At 42.0% G+C, this 17,966-nt stretch overlaps 1 protein-coding gene across 4 annotated transcripts in view; it reads right to left on the reverse strand.

Moving 5' to 3' along the window:
- TFDP2 (transcription factor Dp-2) overlaps window positions 1-7,143 on the reverse strand; it is a 120,175-nt gene extending 113,032 nt beyond the window's left edge. Inside the window, exon 1 of one of the 4 annotated variants that reach the window (XM_070433535.1) lies at window positions 6,867-7,143. The gene's annotated coding sequence lies outside the window, so the exon portion shown is untranslated. The remainder of the gene's footprint in view (window positions 1-6,866) is intronic. The other 3 variants (XM_070433533.1, XM_070433534.1, XM_070433541.1) reach the window with 3 other exon arrangements.
- Window positions 7,144-17,966: the final 10,823 nt, after the last annotated feature.

Here is a 17,966-nt window from a genome sequence, read left to right on the forward strand (position 1 = left end):
TCTCCATTTTTACAATTTTGAAGTAAGCCTAATAAGTGATCTTAGTTGTCTGACATATCTGTCTGAAGTTTTTATTATAACAACACAAAGATATTGAAAGATCAACTAGGCTCTTGTTTTTTTTTTCACATAATAATCAAAGAATTCATATTGTAATTGAATTTCATTAGATAAGAATTTAAGCTGCCCTTATCTACCACTTTCTCAACCAAAATAATTCTCTTATGAAAATCTGTATTTGAAAAACTACTGACTTAAAAGCTTTTCAAGTTTTTCAAGATCAAAAATAGTTAAGTACTCTTGGAAAACCTTTCCAAAATAATTTTTGTGACCACTATGGTTAATCTTCCACAAATTATTTTCTTTCAAGATCTATGTTTAGTAATTATTTTTATAGCAACTGTGATATAGTACAATGTCTTGAAGAGCATGAACTTAATGACAAAACTGTAGGCAGAATGTTAACATCAGCAGGTATTCTATTGCTTTTCATTTATGATGGAATTTTTCACAAAGATTTTCATTCATCCTTAGAATGCCTGCACAGATCATGCTCTCTGTTATCTTTGAATACTGATTTGTTCAACTTAAAAAAACACATAATCACACTTGGCTGGTGTGGCTCAGTAGCTGAGCATCAACCTACGAGCCAGGAGGTCTCGGTTCGATTCCCGGTCAGGGCACATGCCCGGGTTGTGGGCTCAATCCCCAGTAGGGGGAGTGCAGGAGGCGGCCAATCAATGATTCTCTCTCATCATTGATGTTTCTATCTCTCTCTCCCTTTCCCATCCTCTCTGAAATCAATTTAAAAATATGTATTAAAAACCCATTTTACAGATGAGAAAACTGAGGCCCAAAAATGTTTACATAATTTACTCAAGGTCATCTAGCTAATAAACTCTAGAGCCAGGATTTAAACCCAGGCAGGCTAGTCCCAGAATTAGTCGTAACCAAGGCATAATTTATGAATTAACAGTGCAATGTGGTTGCCAAAGAAGTGTTAACATAAGAACGTCCAAATCAGTAGGGAATTTTTTTAAGAATTTATTTGAGCCAAACTGACAACATAGGCTGGAGAACAAGATCTCAAATGCTTTGGAGAATAAGTTTTGCAGCTTCTTTTATGCATCTGAAATTAAGGAGGAAATGTAAGGAAAATTACATACAGGTGGGAGAAGGCAAGGCAGGGATAGGATTATGGGATAGATTATGTGATTCCTGGAGGGTTAGTACCCCTTTCAAGGGTAATTATTTCTGGTATTTCAAAGGTGTGTTAACCTATATGCACAACAAGACAGGGGTGGCTTAAAACCTTTCACTAAAGAAGTTATAGGTCTGGGGCATTACTATCTACCACGACCTGCCCAGTCAGGAATTTATGATCAGATCATTCTGTGAAGTTACTTTCCATATAACTTCTTTTTTCATTCATAGTAGCAAGTCTACTCTTAATCTTAAACTGCATGCTTTAAAATCAGGGAGGCCCTAGCCGGTTTGGCTCAGTGGATAGAGCATCGCCCTATGGACCAAAGGGTCCCAGGTTCAATTCCAGGCAAGGGCATGTACCTTGGTGGCAGGCTCCTCAGGCCCTGGTAGGAGGCAACCAATCAATATGTTTCTCTCACATCGATGTTTCTCTCTGTCTTTCCCTCTCTCTTCCACTCTCTTTAAAAATCAATGGAAAAATATCCTTGGGTGAGGATTAACCAAAAAAATTTTGTTTAAAATCAGGGAGGTAACTTATGGTCTCTATTGGTTAATATCTAATTTTGGGAACCACACTTTTAAGAAGAATATGGATGAATTGAAATAAATCCATAAATAAGCCATTGTGAGGAGGCTCAAATCAAAACAAAAAAATCATTAGAAGTTAAAGACTGAGAAGCTTATGTCTAGAAATGAGAAGAGTCAGTGGAATATAAGTATCCTATCTAATAAAAGAGGAATATGCTAATTAGCCATTACGCCCTGAGGTGTAACGACCAAACACTTCACGACCAGATCACGGATCAGCAGGAGGGTGGGCCAGGGAGATATAAGCAGGCTGCGGAGATCTACAGTTCGGGGCAGGGCAGCAAGCAAGTGGGAGGTGGAGAGCTACAGAAGTGGGCAGGGCAACAAGCTATGTGGGGAGGCGGGGGGAGCTACAGGAGGGCGGCAGCGACCTACTGGTGCACGGATTCGTGCGCAGGGCTACTAGTCCTATGTAATAAAAGGGTAATATGCAAATAGATCGAATGGCAGAACCGAACAACCAATCAAAGCGTAATATGCTAATGATATGCTAAGGCTGCTCAACCACTCCCTATGACGTGCACTGACCACCAGGGGGCAGACAGTCAACCAGTCGCTCAGTCGCTATGACTTGCACTGACCACCAGGAGGCAGATGCTCCAACCAGTAGGTTAGCTTGCTGCTAGGGTCTGGCCGATCAGGACTGAGCAAGATGGGCCGGACACGCCCTGGAGCCCTCTTGCGGTCCCTCCCTGGCCCAATTGTGCACCGGTGGGGTCCCTCAGCCTGGTCTGAGCCCTCTCGAAATCTGGGACTCCTCAGGGGATATCGGAGAGCCAGTTTCAGCCTGATCCCACAGGCCGCTCCCCTCAGGAAGGCGCCAGACGCAGGGCTCATGGCTGGCAAGCACTGCTGCGGCAGTGGGGCCGGGATGAGCGGGAGCAGCAGGTAGGAGCTGCAGTTTCAGCCCGATCCCTGCAGACCACCCAGAGGGACCCCACCCATGCATGAATTCGTGTACCATGCTTCTAGTCTTCAAATATTTGAAAATCCATATTCAGAAGAGAATACTAGAACCAGTGAAGATATAATTTCTAGCTAGGTAAAAGAAATAATTTTATAAAAGTCAGAGTTGTCGCCCTAACCAGTTTGGCTCAGTGGATAGAGCATCGGCCTGTGGACTCAAGGGTCCCAGGTTCGATTCCGGTCAAGGGCATGTACCCTGGTTGCGGGCACATCCCCAGTGGGAAGTGTGCAGGAGGCAGCTGATCGATGTTTCTCTCTCATCGTTTCTAACTCTCTATCCCTCTCCCTTCCTCTCTGTAAAAAATCAATAAAATATATTTAAAAAAAAAAAAGTCAGAGTTGTCCAAAACCTTCACCTTAGAAAGTATGAAACTATGAATCTTCTCTCCAGAAAAAAATATGCAAATGCATATAATTTTGCTTAAAATTTCCAAGGGTTCAAAAATCTACTTTTAAATCTACTCATACCACCTCTAGAGCCACGTACCCCAGATTAAAACGAAAAGGTCAAGGATAAAGAGGCAAGTATGTTTAATAATCTTTAGCAATTAACTCAGGAGTTCACTCCTGCCCACTTGGACATGTTTCACTTCTCTCACAGCCATGAGCTGTGAGACTTGAAACCAGGGGAGCAGTGGCAGTCACTCCCAAGCTTACCCCCTTATCCTGTTTCCAGGAACCTGGATCCTGGTTTCTTTTTCTCTACCTAAATAAAACTTAGTTTCCCTCTCAATAAATAAATAAATGATCTTTAAAATTCATTACAACTTAAAAATTCTATTATCTAAAACAGTGGTTCTCAACCTTGGCTGCACATTAGAATCACCTGGGAATCTTTTTAAAATCCTGATTTCTGGGCCTCATCCTCTGGAAATTCTGTTTGTTACTAGTGTTGTGGCCCCACCCCATAACAAAGAAACAGAATTTCCGGAGGATGAGGCCCAGAAATCAGGATTTTAAAAAGATTCCCAGGTGATTCTAATTTGCAGCCAAGGTTGAGAACCACTGATCTAAAATAACTCTCAACTCTATGCCTTCTAATTTCTTCTGAGATCCATACTGCAATAGGAGTTTAAATATGACAGTCAAAAAAAGTCAAGTTTGCCTAGCGACAATATAAACTGTGAGTAAATTCATAGATAGTATGGCTTATTATTCAACCTTTAAAAGATATATGCCTAAGTTTAAAGATAAAAAATAAGATGGTAATGTACAACTCAATATCTAATATTTAATGCCCAAATTAGAAATTTCCTTCCCCTGCTTTAAAACTTCTTCTTAAACTCTCCCTTTCCATCCTTTGTTCCTGGCTAACTGTTAAGACTGACAGACCAACAAACAATGGACTAAAAGTCAGAACACTTAGGTTCTAATTCACTACCTTTACCATGAATTTAATTTTGCATTAGTCCATCTCCTTATCTTGTTCTATAAACTTTCATATACTTAAAAGGGCTTTTAATTTTATTTTTTACAATATATTTGTATTGATTTCAGAGAGGAAGAGAAAAAAACATCAATAATGAAAGAGAATCATTGGTTGGCTGCTTCCTGCACGCCCTCTACTGAGATCGAGCCTGCAACCCAAGCATGTGCCTTGGCTTGAATCAAACCATGATCTCTTGGTTCATCAGTCGATGCTCAACCACTAAGCCATGCCAGCTGGGCCTAAAAGGGTTTTTATTTATTTTTCTTTAAAGGGTTTTTAAATGGCGAAGTGCTATGTAAATAAAAGTAACTCATGTATTATCAACAGCAAGAAAATAAAGCCATGTTAAAAAAAAAGCAAATGTATGTTCACATTTCAATTCCTAATTATAAAAAGCACCTTTTTTTATTTTATTTTTTTTAATATATTTTATTGATTTTATACAGAGAGGAAGGGAGAGAGATAGAGAGTTAGAAACATCGATGAGAGAGAAACATCGACCAGCTGCCTCCTGCACATCTCCTACTGGGGATGTGCCCGCAACCCAGGTACATGCCCCTGACCGGGAACCGAACCTGGGACCTTTCAGTCCGCAGGCCGACGCTCTATCCACTGAGCCAAACCGGCTTTGGCAAAAAAAAAAAAGCACCTTTGAATCGAGTGTGTTTTAATGTATAATCTTCATCCATAAATGCTTTCTACATTCAATGTTAAATTGTATTGAGAGGACATAGCTCAGACAGTGAAGAATTTTGGCAGCAAAGGAAAAACTTGAAGGTGCCAGTGGGCTACACATTTATGAGGGTTGGAGGGAAAGTTACACGATCACAAAATGGTCATAAAAGTGTTACATGCTTGAAAAATCCGTCTTCTCTCTTAGACCACTAGAAATAAAGAGAACTAAAAAGTTACGAGTTTAGTAGGTCTTGAGCCTTTATTAGCAAGCCTAAGTGCCACATTGCTGAAATTGCAACTCTCCTGCCAGAACAGCACTACACACACCATGTCTGCCCTTAGACTAGACTCCAGATACAGGCACAAGATGTCCTAGCAAACAACATGCATCAAGAGCCAGCACACAAGTATGAGGGAATCCAGGCTCTAGGCATCTGATTTTTCTCCTTGGTCCTACTTGAAAATGGACACTGCTATGAAAAATTTATTATAGTAATAGGATAATGAGCAAGGTTTAGCTAAATTATATGCCAACCAATGAAATGGAAAAGCAACTTGTACTACCAGATCGACTATATTATTTTATATTTAATTTTGAACAGACAGGTCATGATTACACTAAATAGAGAACAGCTGAATAACTTCAACTTATATTTATCAAGTGAAGATGATGTCAAGCCATTAAGAGAAAAGAAAAGTGGCCCAGAAAATACTAGGCTGTAGAAGTCAAATAGGAAACAAACAAACAAACTAGGGTTTGGGGGGAAAGAGGTAAGGAAGAGAATGAGCTACTGACTTAATAAAAAGAGAACAAATAAATGGGACGAGGAGTCTGAGCCCTCTGAGATAGAATGAGGAAGAGGCAAGTATTCAAAGGCTTAAAGCAGCGGTTCTCAACCTGTGGGTCGCGACCCCTTTGGGGGTCGAACGACCCTTTCACAGGGGTCGCCTAAATACATCCTGCATATCAGATATTTACATTACGATTCATAACAGTAGCAAAATTACAGTTATGAAGTAGCAAAGAAAATAATTTTATGGTTGGGGGGTCACCACAACATGAGGAACTGTATTAAAGGGTCGCGGCATTAGGAAGGTTGAGAATCACTGGCTTAAAGGGAGCTTCAGCAGTGACTATGGGAAGGGATGAGCCTGTTAACTGTTTCAACAGGAAAAGGTACACCCGACAGGGAACGTTTCTGAACCTGCATTCGCGGTCGTGGACAACAGCAATGCCTCACGCACGCATGGCACTTCCTATGCTGTGGGCTTTGTTCCAAATGCGATCCACAGACCTGCCCCTTGACTCCTCACAACGCCCTGCAGCCCCGCAACGCCCCGCAGAGGCAGTGGCTACCACTTCACAGGTGGAGAAACTGAGACCAGGCAATGCAAGGCCACACAGCTGGTACCGGCGTCTGAGCGCTCATCAATTAACTGAACTAACTGTCTGCAAGGTCCTACAAAAACCTTCGTGTTTTCTGTGGACGGGGACCATGGCTCTCTGGAATTTCCCAAAGGAGTCTGGGTCCAAAAAGTGATCCTCGACTTTAGAGAAAAGTTCCTTTATGGGGGATATGAGGTTCTCCTGAGAACACAAACCTCTGGAACAATGAAAAACACCCAGCAGAGACAGAGGGAGGCGTGTGGGTCATGAGGGGAGGAAAAGTCAGAAAACGAGACTTGGGAGCCATCCTTCTCCCCTGAAAGAGAGAAAGCAGAAAGCGGCCCTTCCTGTCCTCCACGAGGCGTGACTCAGGGACGTGGCCTCCCCCCCGTTTGCAGTGTGTGGGGTGTGTGTGTGTGTGGGGGGGGGGGGTGTTCTCCTCCAGACACTCACAAGTTACCCGGCCAGGCCTGGAAGGATGCGTGGTTATCAGCTAGGACTCGGGGTGACAAGGGGGCCCCCCGCGGCGCAGGGAGGGAAGCCTGCCCAGGAGCACGCCGGGCCGGGGCTAGAGGCCCTCGGCATAGGTGCCCGCGCCCTCGCCCCACACCTTACCCCGCTTGGCTGTTCTTCCGAGGCTGGGGCACCGGCGCTTGGCGGCGGCCGGGTCTCGGCGGACTCACACTCGGGGCAGGGGTGGGAGCTCCGCGGCCTGTCCAGTCAAGGCCCTGGAGTTCGAGGTCCCAGGACGCCGACAGCGCGCGCCCCCGAGCCTGCCCGGAGAGGAAGGGTCAGAGCGCGCCCCGCGAGCCCAGCAGCCGCCGCCGCCGCGGGAGAAATCGCTGGCTGCTGGGTCCGCCCGCACCGGCCCGGCCACTGCCCCGCTTCCTCCGCGCGAGCTTTGGCGGCGGAGCAGCACGGTGAGCGCCGATTGGCCCGCGGGGTGAGTAACGTAAGGCGCTTCTCCTCACGGATTGGCCGGGGCGGCGGTGCGTGCACGGAGTAAACAAACCCCGCCCCCGGCTTCCCAAAGAGAGGAGGGGGCTGGAGGTGAAGGGGCGGGGCCGAGAGGTGAAGGGGCGGGGCCGCGAGGTGAAGGGATATAAAGCTCCAACCCCTGGCTGCTCAGCGGAGCTTCCCCATGAAGCCCCCGCGATGACCCCGCCATCTGCTCCCCAACCGCCTCCCGGGTGGGCTGCAGGCCTGAGGCCTAAAATGTATAGACACGCCCTTCGTCAGGCTTGACTTTCCCATCCACCCCCATCCCCAAGGCCCTGAAGCGGGAAAACCCCATCCTTTCAGAAAGTTTAGAAAGAGGGTAAACAGTCTTTGATGGATCGCCCTCGGGGAGCAGGGTGCAGGGGAATCGGGAGGAGTGACTGTGAGGCCACGTGTGGGGGCAAGTGTAGGGCATCCCGTAATTATTCAAACCGTGGGTCAGAGACCATGGGATGTGGGTTCTTGAATAGGCAAGTAAGATCCAAGCCAGGCCAAGTCACTATATCAAGTGGAAGCGGAAGATAAAATCGTGACACAGAACCCCAAATACCTGTCCCTTTAATTCAATATTAAAACATTTGTCCATTCATTCTGTGCCTATGTGAAAAATCATGTATGAGCTTACATCCTAGTGGAATGGAGAAGACAATATGCAAAAGAAATAAGTAAAATATAACTCCATTACATGTTGATACGTGCTATAGGAAAAAATATATGAGCAGAGAAGGTAGAATGGCTTCTGTTAAATAGGGTGAAGGCACAGAAAAGGTACCATTTAAGTAAATATTAAAAGGCGGTGAGGGAGGTTAGAGAGCGCCTTTGGCCCTTTCTCTGGGGTGGGGTGGGGTGGAGAGACAATTCCTGCATCATTGGGCATACATAAATTCCGAGGAGTCCAAGAATGCCAAAGGCAGCACTCCTCGGACTGACTCTAAAATGCAAAATCCCAACGAAGTGACTGATTACCTTGCATTGTTCAGTAACAAATCAATAGGATTTAATTTTTTTTAAAGGATTTATTTAGTTTCCACTGACATTTTGTTAAGGTTTCAAAGTAACAAATTCTTTTCACACACTCTAGGCACAAAGATACAAAAAATGAGCAAGACAGGTAAAGCCTCTACCCTCAAGGAATTCAATCTAGCAGGGGAAATGGATTGTAAACCACCTCAGAACAATGTGTAAACAACCATAATAGAAGTAGACAGCCCTTGGGGCAATAGGAGTTGGGGGAGTTATTAAGGAGCTATAACTCTCTCAGAATCTCTTTGCTATACAGAAAATTCAGTACTAAATTTTACAGTAAGGCTACGGCTATCAGGGATTCTCTGACCTCTTTATAAGTTTCTAAGGTGATAGTCTGAAGATAATATTAAGTTGAACAATATAAAATTGCTAATATTTGGCAATTTTCATTTTCCTCAACTTCGTCTCTTATAGAGTTAACAAGGATTTTGCTATGTAATTCATATAGTAAATGTTCAATAAATGATAGCAATTATGATCATTGGATAATATTTCTTTTAAAAATGATTTAAAAGTCAATGTCTTATAACACCTTCCAACGCTATGCACAAAGTAAAATGGGCAGTGAATGTTCCAAATTTTCCATTTTGATTTAGCTGTGTTTGATCTAGCTGTTTTCCGGTTTGATCTAGCTGTGAATTTCCATGACCTAATCAGAGTATGCTGTAAAAGACACTAAATGCTAGTTTCACAGCAGGCCAAGAAATTTAGAATAAGAAACAGCTTGGTTTTGAAAGCTAAAAACTGAAAATTCTCCAGAACAGAATAAATTGTCAAGTTGCTTCAGGGAGGAAAATTCATGTAAATCAATTTTTCATTCCCACTCACAGTTCCAATTTAGCAATTTGTACAACAGTCAGCTTTCTCTCTTCCTTTTCATTTCCCCCTTAAGGGATCTTATTTCCTTTGAATAGAAAAATAAAGCTTCCACCATCTCCAGCGCCAGAGAGCAGATGTTTGAAACATGACAGAACACTTATTGATTCAGCAAACACTTATTGTATGCCAAGAACAGTGCAAGGCACTGGAAATACAAACATAAATGTCAAAAAAACTCTGTTCATGGGTGGTGTTCTTTGTGCTTGGAACAATCTCCTGGGTCACCCACACCTCACCTACATGTGCCTTCACATAAGCTTAAACAACACTTTCTCCAGAAATGCTTACTCTGACTATCCATCTCCAGCTCTTTTCCCATGAAATCCTGTTTGTCTTTCTAACACTCGTCAAACTTGCAACTACTCGTTTGGTATCTGTATCCTGTTAAACTGTCAGCTCCTTGAGATCCGGAGCCATATCATCCTATTCACTATCCTCAGTGCTTAAGAGGAGTTCTGTACGTTTTTATGGAATGGATGAGAGTGCCACAGCCTAGCATAGTTGGAAAGAGGAGAGAGACATCCTATATAATAAAACCCTAATATGCAAATCAACTGAATGGCAGAACTACTGGTGGAAGGACCGGTCGCTATGATGTGCACTGACCACCAGGGGGCAGACGCTCAACACAGGAGCGTCTGCCCCTCCCACCCCCCCACCCCTGAAAGAGGGAGGCAACCGGAGGCAGAGACCAGGGGGCCAGCCGGCCAGCGGATGGCGCCAGGCTGCCAGCCACGGTGGGTGCCCAGTGGGGGTGGAGGGGCCCAATCGCCCTGCCCCACAGATCGGCCCTGATCGCCAGCCAGGCCTAGGGACCTTACCCTATATATTGGGAACAGTCTCTTAGATTTAAAAATGAAAACCTGGCAAGGCTACTCTAACACTGAAAATAACAGGATGATGCAGAGATGACATGCATGGACTCTGGCTTGCACATTTTGTGGTCAGCCCTGATTCTGACACTTATAACTGTGTGACAAAGCCAATTACTTAACTTCTCTCTGCTTCAGTTTTTCCACCCATAAGATGGGGAAAATTGTACTATTCCTCAGAAGGATCATGTTATGTACTACTTTTTATAACCAGGGCAAAAAAATGTAGCTTCCATACAACAGCAAGATGCCTTTCACCTGTATGAAAAGTATGGCCACTGGTGCATGCAGAGTCCCAGATTGTAAGAGAGCACAGGCTGGGCTGAGGGACCCCCCCCCCCCACCCATACACGAATTTCATGCACCAGGCCTCTAGTAAATAAATCAAGTCTCTACTTGTAAATATGTGGGCCACCAAAGAGCGGGCCATGGAAGAAGCAGATCCGTTACAATTAAACCTGAGGAATTTCCACGTGCTGCCCCTCTCCTGGTGCGTGGTGCTGCTCTCTGTAGGTGAAGCTATAGGACTCCTGGGCCTCTCAAACTTTAGTGTGCCAGCAATCACTTGGAGATCTTATTAAAATTGACACTCTGAATCAGTAGGTCAGAGGTTGGGGGGTAGGGCCTGCATTTCCAACAAGCTCCCAGCTGGTGCTGATGCTGCTTCACCACACTTTGAGTAACAAGGTCCTTAGTGTAGCTCCTTTTTTTTTTTTTTTTTTAATTGCACACCTTGAATTTTCAAATTAAATTTGTTGGGGACACATTGGTTAATAAAATTACATGGGTTTCGAGTATACAATTCTATAATACATCCTCTGCATATTGCATATGTTTACCACCCAAAGTCAAATCGCTTTCCCTTTGCTCCCTTCCCTCCAGCCTCCTTTTCCTCTGCTAACCACCATACTGTTGTCGGTGTCCATGCGTTTTTGTCTGTCTTGTTTGTTCATTTGTTGCTCTCACATATGAATGAAATTATATGGTTAGTGGCATCTTTTTATCATACAAACAAAACTATCTGTAGTTATCTGGACAGTTGCATATATGACTTAAAAAAAAAAAGTCTCCAGCCCTGGCCGGTTTGGCTCAGTGGATGGAGTGTCGGCCTGTGGACTGGAGGGTCCCAGGTTCGGTTCTGGTCGGGGGCATGTGCCTTGGTTGCGGGCACGTTCCCAGTGGGGGGTGTGCAGGAGGCAGCTGATCGATGTTTCTCTCTCATCAATGTTTCTAACTCTCTGTCCCTCTCCCTTCCTGGCTGTAGAAAATCAATGAAATATATTTATAAAAAAAAAAAAAGTCTCCAGTTTTCACACTTAATCCATCCAATGACTGATAAAAGAAATAACTGTTATGCCCAGATTTCAGGATCCCCAAGAAACCACATCAGGGAGGCAGCCATGTCCGATGCAAAAGCATAAGAGTCTTTATTCGAGCTAGCTCGGCTCCCCCACCTTGCCGACACAGCAGCAGGAAGCAGAGAGACAGAACCCCGCCTAGAGACGGGTTTTAAACGGGGGCGGGGGCTGGAGTAAGGGGAGGAGAAAGGACTGTGCTCTGGTGATTGGCCAGGCGCAAGTCGATGTCTTGTTAAAGGGCTGTGTGGCCTTGCCGATTGGCCAGGCGCAAGTCAGTGTCTTGTTCCTGGATGTGGCTAGCAGAGGCTTAGACTTCCGGGAAGAAGCACATGGCCAAGGTAAGATGGAGCACTTACCCTGGGGCAAGATGGAGGGCGTAGCCCTTACCCTGGGGCAAGATGGAGGGCCTAGCCCTTACCCTGGGGCAAGATGGAGGGCCTAGCCCTCGCCCTTTCAATAACCTTTAAGATAAAAATGTGTTAAATCAAGGCTTGTCTTTCAGAGACAGCCCTGTTATGGGCAGTTTAATCACATGAGTAGGGCAAAGTAGAATCAAAGCCTTGGAATTTCCTCAGCAAGGGACACGCCTTCTCCTCAGCTCATTTCTGAAATGACTTGGTTAGGGCAGTGAAAGAATTTCAGTCACCCTTAATAAAAGCAACCTCTTCTTCATATCAAATCTAAAACCCTTTTTCTGATAAAATATTCTATGTATCCTAAAAATAGAAAGTAAATGTGAGGTATATGGAATAATGAATAACAAATAAACCCCCACGTATCAGCTTAAGAAATAAAATATTAACATGGCTGGAACTCTCTATGTTCCTCTCCAATGTGCCCCTCTGCCTCCTCCCCCCCCAAAATAACCATGTCCTAAGTTATAATTTCCTTTATAATTGTAACACATATGTATGTAATGTCAACAATATATTGCTTAGTTTTACATGTTTTTAACTACATATATTTGGGTTCAAACTTTAATATTCATCTGCAACTTATTTTTTTTGCTCAACGTTTTGTTTGAGAGAATCATCTGTCTTAAAGGATAATTCTGGTGAGGATTTAAAAAACATCAAAACCTCCCTAACTGGTTTGGCTCAATGGATAGAGCGTCGGCCTGCGGACTCAAGGGTCCCAGGTTCGATTCCAGTCAAGGGCATGTACCTTGGTTACGGGCACATACCCAGTAGGGAGTGTGCAGGAGGCAGCTGATCGATGTTTCTAACTCTCTATCCTTCTCCCTTCCTCTCTGTAAAAAATCAATAAAATATATTAAAAAACAAACAAACAAACAAACATCAAAACCTTCAGCTAATCACAAGAAAATATCAGGCCAACCCATAGTGAGGGACATTCTATAAAATAACTGCCAGTATTCTTTAAAAATGTCAAGGTCCTAAAAGAAAAACTAAGGAACTGTCACAGATTGGAGAAGACTAAGGAGACATGAAAATTAAGTGCAATGTGGGATCCTGATTGATTCCTGGACCGGAAAAAGGACCTTAGTTGGAAAGCTAACAAAATTCATATGCAGCCTATAGATTACCTCACACTATTGTATAAATGTAAATTTTCTGGTTTAAGTCTAAAATTATTACAAAATAAAAAGTTTAAGAACTAAATACTGAGGAATCTTATTAAAACACAGATTCTGATTCAGAAGCTCTGGAATGAAGCCTGAAATTCTGCTTTTCTGAAAAGCACTCTGATGGTAGTAAGGCTACTGGTCCCAACAGCATATTTAAGTACCAAGGCTTTTCCCCCTCCCATTGTATTGAGGTGAAATTGACATACAATAAACTAAGCATACTTAAAATGAAAAAAAAAACGATGAGTTTTGACATATGTATACATCCATGAAACTATCCCACAATCAAGATAATGAATTTATCGTTGGGAGCCAATTGTACCTGGCTCTCTCATTTCTGCTCCTCTTACAAGGAGAGGCCCTGAGGCCTTTGTTATAAAATAGAGAGTGTCTCCTTCCAGAGTAGAGGGCAGTTTTGTTTACCATCCAGTATAATAAAAATGATTTCCTCTGGAGCAAGCATTGGGCAGGTTTACTTGCAGTTCATTATAGAAGATTCAGGTTTCCTAAGCTTGAGATTCCTCTGCTGTACCACAGACCCACTGTGTGCATAGCATTAATCTGGACTGCTCTCAGTAGGAGTTGAAAGGTAAGGGGAACCAATGCAAATATGAAGATCCTGATGTTTGCTTTGCCATGAGTAATCAAGTCTGTAATCTCTGACCCGGGAGTCTCATGTCTTCTGCCAGTATCCAGGGAACTGTGACAGGCTAACTTGTTTGTTTCCAAGAAGAGTAAACTTTCAGACTTTTGTCAGTTCTTGACAGTGTTTGGTGATGAAGCTGGGATGCTGACAGAGATAGGACTTGCTGGGAGAGATAGGACAAGAGTTGGTTAGACCAAATGGGAATTCCTTAGGATCTGGTAGATAATATTCTTTGCCCAAGTGTTGGGGGGGGGGGGGGAAGGGGAGGGTGAGGATAAGGGGAACTTAGCAAATCTAATGTATTTGCCTTACATTCTCCACTTCTTTTTTTAAAAATGTATTTTATTGATTTTTTATAGAGAGGAAGGGAGAGAGATAGAGAGTTAGAAACATCAATGAGAGAGAAACATTGATCAGCTGCCTCCTGCACACCCCCCACTGGGGATGTGCCCGCAACCAAGATACATGCCCTTGACTGGAATCGAACCTGGGACCCTTGAGTCCTCAGGCTGATGCTCTATCCACTGAGCCAAACCGGTTAGGGCTATTCTCCACTTCTTAATGGGTTCTGTTTCTTTTTCTGAATAGAAAAAAAAATTCCACTATTACTCCATATCTTCCTCACTTCTTTTTTTCCTACAATTTCTTTTACATAAGCCAGATTCTTTAAAAATATTGCTATAAAATAGATAAATTTCAGAAAAGTAAGCTTCATATACCTCCATAATGCCTCCCCCTTCTTTGTCCTTCTCATTAGACTACTATTACTTTGAAATAAAATAAAATAAAACCAAGTCTATCTCTCTCTTCTAATAACTCGATGCTTATCATCCTTCAAATCCCCTACTATGGAATGATGCCATGGGCTCAGAAATAGCAATGGGCTCCCCTATGACCATGGAATAGAATCCCAATTGTCTGACTGAATCCTCCACCAGCCAGAGGTCACTATGCATACAGGCAAGCTCAAAGCAATGAGCAGAGAAACACTAAATAAAAATGGCTTCAATGCACAATCTGTATAGATCAATCATTCACTGTTTCATTGTAGTTTCCCAAAAAATTTTAGATGATAATTTTCAGAAGGGATTTTTTTAATATGTTTTTATTGATTTCAGAGAGGAAGGGAGAGGGAGAGAGAGAGATAGAAACATCAGTGATGTGAGAGAATCATTGATTGGCTGCCTCCTGCACACCCCCTACTGGGGATCGAGCCCGCAACCCAGGCATGTGCCCTTGACCGGATTTGAATCTGGGCCCCTTCAGTCCGTAGGCCAATGCTCTAACCACTGAGCAAAACCAGCTAGGGCCAGAAAGCATTTTTAACAGCTGTGACGCTAATTCCATCATATTCACATTTGAAATTATCTTTCCTACAGATTCTAAATCTTTCTAAATATTTAAAAATACAGCATATTTTCACAAGTTATATCATCTTTTTCCTACTACAAATAAATAACTCTCTTCTCTAGTAATTTCCCTTGTGCAAGGATGTAGAATATGGACTAATAAGCCTAAATAGGATCTAAAGAGACACGGATACATAAAACCTTTCTTCTCTAACCATATTAAGCCCAAATTTATTTCGGATCACAACTATAGTTAGTATATGCTATTTCTCTCTCTTCTTAAAGTGCAGAAAACAAACAGAAAATAGTTTTAAGTAAGAATTTCTAGGTAAAATTAAAAAAGCAAATTCAGAAGTTAAAGTAGACAAAAAGATAAAGGGACTTGTATGCATGCATATAAGCATAACCAATGGACATAAGACACTGGGGGGTAGGGGAGGCCAGGGGATTGTCAAGGGCAGGGGAAAAAAGGAGACATATGTAATACTCTTTGTAATACTTTAAGCAATAAAACAATTAAAACAAATAAATAAAATCCCAGGTACATTTTTGAAGAGTCCCTAATTAATCATTGATTTTAAAAAAGTAACATTCATAACAAAACAAAAGAACATCTTTAAAACAATATTGCTTGTTAGCTGGTGCTATGATCTGGGTCATTGTAAATAAAGATTCTGAAGAAAGCTGTAAGAAATATTGCCAAACAAAAAATAAATAAAAGTACATTAATAAAAAAAAAAAGATAAGGGGAAAATTTGCATACACCTGAGAAATATTTCTATTGCATCCTAGATTTTATCTATAGATCTTAGCAATGGCTTATGAGGTTCTCAATAAATATTTAAGAAAACTATAAACTTTGTAAATAACTTCAGAGAAATAAGATTATCAATGTATTGATGCATATGAATTGGAATCTATACTGTCTTATACAAATAGGAAATTTTTGAACTAATTTTCCATAAAATCATCCTGAAACATTTATACAAATCACCTTGTTTTAAATAAAAAAGCTTAGAAACATTATGGTAGTTATGTAATATATATGCATACAGCCTACTTAAGATTCTAAGTAAAGGTATTTGAAACTTTTTGCTGTCATACAGTATTAGTAACACACTGAGTACAGAAGGAATATGAGAACTCTTCTGCTCAGTACATTATGTATTCATGTTCAAATGCTATATATATTTTACCTAGAAAGATTTGAAAATCCTACTTAATTACTTCTTAAGTCACTGGACTGACTTTTTAAGTTAAAAAAATATTAATTTAAAGATGTGGCAACCAACCCAATTAGGAAATGGGCAAAAGAGATGAATAGACATTTCACTGAAGAGGATAAGCAGATGGCAAAAAAGCACATGAAAAGATGTGCAACAGTGCAGAGATAGCATTCTATTTCTTTCTGGTATTATACTATTTTCTGCTTTCTTTATATTTCAAATTTTCTATAATGTAAAGTTTAAAAGTTGGTAAAATATTTCATAAACAGTGAAAAACAAGTTGCAAGCTAGGAAAAGATATCTGTAGGACATATAATTTGACCAAGGGTTAATATTTCAAAAAATTTCTTTTTTAAAAAAATATTTTTATTGATTTCAGAGAGGAAGGGTGAGGGAGAGAGATAGAAATATCAATGATGAGAGAGAATCATTGATTGGCTGTCTCCTGCATGCCTCCCACTGGGGATCGAGCTCAGAACCTGGGCATGTGCCCTGACTGGGAATCAAACCCTGACCTCCTGGTTCATAGATCGATACTCAACCATTGAGCCATGTTGGGCAGGCTTTAAAAAATATTTTTATTGACTTTTAGAGAGAGAGGAAGGAAAAGGGAGAGAGAGAAACATTAATGTAAGAGTAGAACATCAATCACCTGTTCCTTACTGGGGACCCAGCTCACAACCTGGGCATGTGCCCTGATCAGGAATCAAATCAGCAACCTTTCCGTGACACCCAACCGACTGAGCCACACCAACCAAGGCTCCAAATTTTTTTAAAATTCCTAGTTCTCAAAGGCATGAACATCATTTCTCATCATCCCACATATTAATCTTATCCATTTACAGCATGACCTTGGACTAGTTACTTCATGAAGTCAGAAAGGCAAGGAAGAAATTTTCTCTTTCTTCCCTCTGAGAATCCAATAGCTGCTCTTAATTATCGCCAGCCTGTCTGTGTCTAGAAGCTCTGAGCCAAGCCACCCTACTTTGGGTTATTTCTCTGAGCTACATGCCTTAAGCTGTACTCTGGTAGTTTGCAGAAACTGATAACTCACCTATTTCCCTATATTTCTTCCCTACTTATTCTAAACTAGAGGCTCGGTGCATGAATTCGTGCATGGGTGGGATCCCTCCTGCTGGGTCTGGGATGTAGGTGAACCAGATTCGTGGCTGTCAGGGCCCCAGTAGCAAGCTCTGGGTCAGTGCGCATCATAGCTACTGTCCCATCATTCAGTCATTTGCTCATAACGGTCGCTTAGGCTTTTATATATAGAGATAAAATCATTTTCAGTCTTTCAGCCTTTCATTTTTCCCCCCATTTATGTATGTATTTATTCAATAGTCTTAAGTCCTTAATATGCCACCTGCTGAGTAAGGCTTTCAAGGATACTTTTTTTTTCATTTTTATTTTTTTACAGCTTTATTGAGGTGTAATTGATATACAAAAAAACTGCACATATTTAATGCACCCAATTAGATGAGTTTGAACATATGCATGTACCTGTGGAACCAGGATAAATCTGTGAACAAAATACATGCAGTAATGCCTTTGTAATGCTTATAGCCTATTTGGAGAGCCAGACATTAAGATATTCACACAAGTAAATGTAAAAGATAAATATGGTGAATGCCATGAAGTACAGATGCAATCTTTCGTTATTATTTTAGAGAGAGGAAGAGGGAGAGAGAAAGACATCGATGTAAGAGAGAAACATCAATCAGTTGCCCTCCCATAGGCATCCTGACCGTGGATCTAATCTGCACCTAGGTATG

The sequence above is a fragment of the Myotis yumanensis genome, unplaced genomic scaffold, assembly GCF_028538775.1.
Source record: "Myotis yumanensis isolate MYYU_CA2020_CCGP unplaced genomic scaffold, mMyoYum1.0.hap1 SCAF_14, whole genome shotgun sequence".
Lineage (NCBI taxonomy): Eukaryota > Metazoa > Chordata > Mammalia > Chiroptera > Vespertilionidae > Myotis > Myotis yumanensis.